Consider the following 8,692-nt stretch of genomic DNA (forward strand, 5'->3'; position numbering starts at 1 on the left):
CAAGGCTTTGGCTAGCAAGGTTGTTTGAAGAAACACAAGTATGAACCGGTACAACAAAACTTACATAAGAACGTATTGCAAGCATTATAATACTCTACACTGTCTTACTTGTTGTTGAAACACTTTACCAGAAAATATCTAGACTTTTAGAGAGACCAATCATGCAAACCAAATTTCAACAAGCTCTATGGTAGTTCTTCATTAATAGGTTTAAACTACATGATGCAAGAGCTTAAACATGATCTATTTGAGAGCTCAAAACAATTGCCAAGTATCAAATTATTCAAGACCATATACCAATTACCACATGAAGCATTTTCTGTTTCCAACCAAATAGCAATAAATGCAGCAGCTTTTAACTTTCGCCATGAACATTAAAAGTAAAACTAAGAACACAAGTGTTCAAATGAAAAAGCGGAGCGTGTCTCTCTCCCACACAAGCATGATAGGATCCGATTTATTCAGAGAACTAAGATAACAAAACGAAAATAAAAACACACAGACGCTCCAAGTAAAGCACATAAGATGTGATGGAATAAAAATATAGTTTCACTAGAGGTGACCTGATAAGTTGTCGATGAAGAAGGGGATGCCTTGGGCATCCCCAAGCTTAGATGCTTGAGTCTTCTTGAAATATGCAGGGATGAACCACGGGGGCATCCCCAAGCTTAGACTGTTCACTCTTCTTGATCATACTATATCATCCTCCTCTCTTGACCCTTGAAAACTTCCTCCACACCAAACTCAAAACAAACTCATTAGAGGGTTAGTGCATAATCAAAAACTCACATGTTCAGAGGGGACACAATCATTCCTAACACTTATGGACATGGCCCAAAGCTACTGAAAGTTAATGGAGCAAAGAAATCCATTCAAACACAGTATAGGAGGCAATGTGAAATAAAAGGCAGAATCTGCCAAAACAGAACAGTCCGTAAAGACGAATTTTTTTAGAGGCACTTAACATGCTCAGATGAAGAAGCTCAAATTGAATGAAAGTTGCGTACATATCTGAGGATTACTCATGATTTTTCGCAGATTTTTCTGAGTTTCCTACAGAGAGATCTACTCAAATTCGTGACAGCAAGAAATCTGTTTCTGCGAAGAAATCCAAATCTAGTATCAACCTTACTATCAAAGACTTTACTTGGCACAACAATGCAATAAAGTAAAGATAAGGAGAGGTTGCTACAGTAGTAATAACTTCCAAGACACAACAAAACAGTAGCAAATAAAAACATGGGTTATCTCTCAAGAAGTGCTTTCTTTATAGCCATTAAGATGGGCTCAGTAATTTTAATGATGCTCACATAAGGATGAGAATTGAAGCAAAGAGAGCATCAAAAAGCAAGTATGAAACAAATTTAAGCCTAACCCACTTCCTATGCATAGGAATCTTGTACACAAATAAATTTATGAGGAGCAAAGTGACAAGCATAGGAAGATAAAACACGAGTAACTTCAAGATTTTCAACATAAAGAGGGGAAACTTAATATTATTAAGATGCATATAACCATGTTTCCCTCTCTCATAATAACTTTCAGAGCATCATTGATGAAATCCACAATATACCCATCACTTAAAACATTCTTATCATGGTTCATATGCATAAAAGTTTCATTAATTTTGGCATAAGAAAAACTCTTCTCATTAATAGTAATTGGAATAGGATCATTATCAAGAATTTGAACATGGTAAACAAGTTGCATACTAAGGGAATGGTTTTTGGCAATCCCATCATAACTATTACAAGTTTCATAAGGATAATTATAACTTGTGTCATAGCATTCTTTATAATAATTGTCAGAGATTGGAGGCATAGTGTCATCATAAGAAATAGAATAGTTATCTTCCACAGTATGTTCATCTGTAACCATACCATCATTGTTACTAGAAGGAGATGTATCAAACATATAATCGTCAGTAGCAAAAGGATTTTCAAACACCTCATCCCCAAGCTTAGAGCTTTCTATATGATTATGGGAGGAAGCATGGATAGTACTGATACTATGGCAATTATTAACATCATAATTTTTAGAATTAGTTTCCCAGAGATTTTCAATATCAAAAGTAGTGTGCTCTTCTAAATCATTATCACTAATGTGGGTAAAGGGCATAGGAAGATCATTGTACGCGGATTCATTATCATAATAATCATTAGGAGCAACATACTTACGGTTACCTATCGTTATCTCATACACGCGGGGATATGCCGTTACCTCTTTCTTTTTATTCCCCCTCTTCTTCTTCTTCTTCGTTCCCTTCTTCTTGTTCCCTTCTTTAGGAGGAAGAGGCTTGAAGGGAGGCTTCTCCACATAACTGTAGCACCCTACCTTTTAATAAAGGTAAGATACCTGTGTATAGTGCTATTCCCGGGATCACTGATAGCACACACATTACAAAATATAGTAATCATTGCAATAGTATCAAATTACTACATCGTTGATCCAGAGGGTAAAGTAAAACCTTACAAATTGCATAGTCACATGGACTAGCTCAACAACATGTTCAGAACTAACACAGCGGAAAGTAAATCATCAATGAGCCTTCATCATCTTCATGTGCCACAGGCAGTCATGTTGGAATGTAGACTCGAGATCCTACCACGTACTTCTCCTCAGAAAATCCTGCACGTTTGAATATGCAGCCCCACGAATGGAGGTCAGTACAATGATGTACTGGCAAATGACACTTATATGGTGGAAGTTTTTAGGCATGACTATCTACATGATATTTGGCTAGTGGAGTCTTAGGCTAATTTGCATAAAGCCAATTTTATCCTATATTTTATTTAAAACAAAACATTTTGAAAATCTTTGAATGACATTATGAAATCACACCATGGTTAACTCCTCCATGGGTTTTAGAATAATCACATGGATACATCTCCCATGAGTTTTTCAAGGTTGATACCAATTTTAAATACATTCAGAAAACAATGATGAGATTCTTCCGTACATTCCCTGCCTAGGAGCTCAAATTGTCCATAACCGGTGACACGGCTAAGATCTTAGGTTTAACTCTCGAGAGGTTGTGCACTTTTACCTTACGACCCACCCTTCCCAAGAGAAGAATGAGACAAGATCTTTCAGAAGAAGAATTCAACCATACAAACTAGACCCGTTCCCACTTGGCCGTCGCCACAACCCACTGTCTAGCCACAAGTTGAATTCTCACAACTTAATTAATCCTGGCAGAGCCCATAATACCATAAGGCTGCACTGGAAGCTATCTAAAACATGGATGACATGGAAATCTCTTTAATCCTGGGTGGCCAACCACAAGTGGAACTCACAAGATTAAAACTCATCACAGGTAATAAACCCCTACACGATCCCCTGGTGAAAACCAGGTGTGCAGTCAAAAGCGACCACTCTACAATTGCGAACTCTCAGGGATTCACCACTTTAGCCCACTAGCTACGGCTAGGAGCGTGGACCTGAGCAGCCGCCCACCATTCAACCAATCCACCCAGGTGTTTCATTAGGGTTGTTAATTTTTAACTTTCAAACACTCCCATCCAACATCAAAACAACATTGGCATTTGATATTGCAAAGCGAAATAGCATCCTAGCAAGTATCTTGAGAGCGGCTTCACACTTCCAGGTTTACTAAGCATAGCATATACCCTTCACTTTTGAAAAACAAAACCTATCATGCATACTAGTTGAAAAACACTAATGCATAATATAAAATAGGTTGGATTGAATGTCACTTGCCTTTTTGGTAATTGAAGATCGTTCACTTCTCTCAACAAAACACGCCGCTCTTCATACGAACTATAAGATAAAATATAGCACAACATAAACACATCATTCAAAAACAACAACAAAATCAAACAAGGCAAACAACAAGTTGTTATTCATTGTATTTTAGTCATCGGACAAATAAGATATGGCATGCGGCATGGCTTGCAAGATATGACTTTGGGAGATGGAATGGTCAAGTCAAATACTTAGAAAGAAATAAATATTGTCCAAACCAAATGCTTAGAAGGAAAATGTTGACAAGGAACTAAGGTCAAAAGTTGTTTCCTACATAAGTGGGTAATTGGAATGATCCATGTGATAAAATCACATGAGTCTCAAATAGCGCAACTCAAAATACTATTTGGTAGAGTGTGATAACACTTACTAAGGTAGTATGAGTTACATGTACGCTTGCGTATGGATTTGTGATATATTGAATTACTCAAATAATTCAATTGTTATTTGAATAACATGGACTAGGATAATATCATTTGAACATATGATGATGGTGTCTAAGAGATTTGATAGATGGGCTTGACTAAAGGATTCACTTTTGCAGAAATGAACCTTGTTTAAAATAATTAAGGAAATGCATCTATAATGAAAATAGTCAAATCCTCATGTTTGAATTTGAATAGTCAGAAAAGGATTGAACTAAGTTTGGTGTTTGTGTAAGTGGAACAGAGAGCACCAATATGATCCATTTGCAAAAAGAATCACTTGATTTGGGTTTATAGAAGTTGAGTTATGTCAAAATACTCAAATTCACATATTCAAATTTGAATATTTGAACATTACTCGAAAGTCAGATTTAAAATTACATTTGTGTTCTAAACATTTTTATGAGACCAGCGGTATATTATTTGCCAACTTTGGATGTGCAATTATTTTTCTATAATTTTTACAAGATTAAACATGTCGCGGTTAAATTTTAATGTTGTACGAAAAGTTGTCCGAACAAGTTGTTCGGATGGAAAAACTTCCTACACGAAAGTTATAGAGAGTTTAATTACGAGCTCAACGTCAGATAAATCATCTAAAACGGAGCCCTATATCTATTGTTATGGAATTTCTAAGATTCAAGTTTCAAGTGAGCTAGCTATCTACAACTATCGATCGATCACGCACGATGCATGTTTCAGTTAAATGGCCTAATGGGAAACCTTAGATCTAGATCGAACAGACTACAGTGCACTACCTGACTTGATCTAAACTGGACAAATAGAATCATCCAAGAACGTGGAGTGGCTTAAAGTGGCAAGGCTTCGTCGATCTCGACAGCCTGATGGTGGCGATGACGGACCTGATCGTGGACGCCGCTGACACTCCGTCGGTCTCTGATGACGGAAAGGTTGAGAACGGTGTACTCCTGTTTGCAGTGAAGGTGATGGCGTGATCGTTCGTATGATCGGTGGCAGCGTTTTCTTCCTCGGACGGCGCCGGCGATCAGACGGAGGAGGTGGACGTCCGTGAAGCTCTAGCGGAGTCTCGGACAACCTTCGGCTACGTCGGAATCGACGAAACGGCGGCGGCAATGGTGAACTTTGGTGACAGAAATCAGCAGCCTGGGGGCGTCGTTTTGGTTCAGGAAGTGGGAAAATGAAGACGGACTGGACGTGCTTAAATAGGCACAGACGGCGAGTTGAATGGGACTTGAAAACGGCCGGAATCAAGGCGACTTACTGCGACGGTTTTCGGACGAGGTCTCGAAGAATATGATTTATTAGCTCGGGTGGGCTCTCTTGGTTGATCTGCATTCGCCATATTACATGCAGCCAGGAAGAAAGTAAAGGAAAACAAAACGGCTGGGTTAGTTGTGATTTTGGCCTTCTTCGTCTTCCCTGGTCCTTTTTAAATAAAAGAAATAATAATTTTTATCTTGCTTTTCGCTCTTTTATTTAGTTCAGTTGACTTTAAATGCAGTTTGATTTAAACCTTTTTTTTTCTTTGAAACATATTAATGCATAGATATTTTAAATTAAGGTTTGGGCCTTTTGTCTCAAAATAAAATATCTTATAATTTTGAAACCATAAAATAGAAATAGGTTTGGTTTGGAAATATTTTGAAAATAAAAGTTCTTGAAAACACCATTTTGGGAAAAAGTTTTAAACAACTTTAATAAGTTTTAATTCTTTATGAATTTTTAATCAAGTTCAATAAATCAAGCATTAAATTTATTTTATTTTACATTCTAAAATTTTGAAAATTTCGGGATGTGACAGACTACCACCCTTAAAAGGAATCTCGTCCTCGAGATTCGAGAAAGGCTAGAAATTTTTGGGTTTCAGATAGACATGGGTGCTACCACCCTTAAAAGAAACTTTTGTAGGTAGTCTTAGGTCTTGGTTTAGGCTAAGCTTATCCTGGATATGACTTGACAACAAGTCATCTTTTGAAAACATCTATGACTTATGGCTTCTGAGTTGATATCCAATAGGCGAGCGATTGTTCTTTGTTCTCATTCTTACCTGGTAAGTTGGCTATAGCTGCAAACAAACTGTAAATGCACCAGTATGTGCTATCTAAATTCTGTGTCAGTGATTCATATAAACCGACTCATGTTACTTTGCTAAGGACACCCACTGCTTGAAGTTTCCATACTACCACATGCGCTCTCCAATGCAAATTAAGTCTTAGTACAACCAGATTGTGTGTTTTGCATGATTTTTCTTCGGTCGTTGTTATGTATGTGGTCCACTGTTTTCTTTCCCTTTTCTCTATTGCCCATTGTTGTCTAGAGATTTGTACTTTTATTATTTTATAATGGGCCTTTAACATTCCTGTTGTGCTGTAAGATGGAAGGACTTGAGTCGGCTTTTCCTCATTGTTTGGCTTCTAATCAAGTGGTTGGTTGTTGAACTACTTTCAACACTGAAGGGTCACTCCTTGGGTCTATCAGGAGACCAAGATGAGAGGACTTCACGACTTTCCTCATCTTTGTTTATTGGTATCTTCGACAACTCTTCATATAGTGGCTAGATCTTCAATCGAAATGTAGTCCTATGTTTGGCAGCACTTGCCTACTATAAGGGCATAATACCTATTCACTCTATGGTTCAGGCTTAACAACGACGTCTCTCTTGTAGGTACGTCTCTCTAGATTTATCATTCCTCATAACAAGAGCGAACAATATGAGTAGTCATCATGGGGGCCAATCCATGTCGCACCCAATCATTTCCTTGTTTTCAGTTTGGTATATCTCGTATGCTAACTCTTGGTCAACCTCACAAGTTTGACAAAAACTTCCATGGAGAATTGAATCAATGTTTCAATCCCCATTATTGAACTATTTTGAAAAACATTTCTATCGACTCCTAACTAGGGTTTTGCGTATCTCTCACTCTACGCTTATTCATTTTGATAGGAAATATCAAGGTTGGTTTACTAAAGTTGTCTTCATGGAGATTTGCTGATAAAACAATCTCTGGGTTGGGTATATAAGAGAATAGATAGAAATATTCTAAAGAAGATTCCTACCCAAACAGCAGATCAAAGCAATTCAGCAAACAACAAGCATCTAACAAGCATCAAGCAACATAGCACAAACACAACCAAACTAGTATGGTCATACCTCAATTTGGTAAGATCAATACTTTGTTACTTTATCGTTGGCTCGCTAAAAGAGAACTAATGGTGGTCTAGTCTATTTCTATATTGGATGCATCAAGTTTCTATTCTACTCCTTCGGTGTATCTTTGTGTGTTGTGTGGTCGCATCGAAGTCTTTCTGCAACTTATCCTTTGGTCTTCCATGCAACACTTCTAGTAGAGTCGAAGAATGTCATATGAAGCAGCAGTCCCTCACTTCAAGCACAAGGTCATCATCTTTACTTCCTTGATGGTTTCACAAGTTAGGTCATCTAAGGCAAGAGGAAATCAATTTTGAAGATGGAGTAGATGAGAATACAAGAGGTTCAAAATCCAAACATATTTTTAATTGAAATAGGATTAGATAAAATTTTCATCCTAGGGTCTTCCTATTTCTAATTCAAACCTAGGGTCTCGATCCTACAGGCAACACTATGCTCCGATACCATTCTTTAGCACCCTACCTTTTAATAAAGGTAAGATACCTGTGTATAGTGCTATTCCCGGGATCACTGATAGCACACACATTACAAAATATAGTAATCATTGCAATAGTATCAAATTACTACATCGTTGATCCAGAGGGTAAAGTAAAACCTTACAAATTGCATAGTCACATGGACTAGCTCAACAACATGTTCAGAACTAACACAACGGAAAGTAAATCATCAATGAGCCTTCATCATCTTCATGTGCCACAGGCAGTCATGATGGAATGTAGACTCGAGATCCTACCACGTACTTCTCCTCAGAAAATCCTGCACGTTTGAATATGCAGCCCCACGAATGGAGGTCAGTACAATAATGTACTGGCAAATGACACTTATATGGTGGCAGTTTTTAGGCATGACTATCTACATGATATTTGGCTAGTGGAGTCTTAGGCTAATTTGCATAAAGCCAATTTTATCCTATATTTTATTTAAAACAAAACATTTTGAAAATCTTTGAATGACATTATGAAATCACACCATGGTTAACTCCTCCATGGGTTTTAGAATAATCACATGGTTACATCTCCCATGAGTTTTTCAAGGTTGATACCAATTTTAAAATACATTCAGAAAACAATGATGAGATTCTTCCGTACATTCCCTGCCTAGGAGCTCAAATTGTCCATAACCGGGGACACGGCTAAGATCTTAGGTTTAACTCTCGAGAGGTTGTGCACTTTCACCTTACGACCCACCCTTCCCAAGAGAAGAATGACGCAAGATCTTTCAGAAGAAGAATTCAACCATACAAACTAGACCCGTTCCCACTTGGCCGTCGCCACAACCCACTGTCTAGCCACAAGTTGAATTCTCACAACTTAATTAATCCTGGCAGAGCCCATAATACCATAAGGCTGCA

At 37.7% G+C, this 8,692-nt stretch overlaps 1 long non-coding RNA gene across 1 annotated transcript; it reads right to left on the reverse strand.

Annotated features, from left to right (window-relative positions):
• Positions 1-2,397: 2,397 nt before the first annotated feature.
• On the reverse strand, positions 2,398-3,788 carry LOC139830703 (uncharacterized). The gene is made up of 2 exons (XR_011743952.1): positions 3,721-3,788; positions 2,398-2,628 (listed from the first exon to the last, which is right to left on the reverse strand). It is a non-coding gene; the product is annotated as an uncharacterized lncRNA (long non-coding RNA).
• Positions 3,789-8,692: the final 4,904 nt, after the last annotated feature.

Source organism: Lolium perenne, chromosome 1 (genome assembly GCF_019359855.2).
Source record: "Lolium perenne isolate Kyuss_39 chromosome 1, Kyuss_2.0, whole genome shotgun sequence".
Lineage (NCBI taxonomy): Eukaryota > Viridiplantae > Streptophyta > Magnoliopsida > Poales > Poaceae > Lolium > Lolium perenne.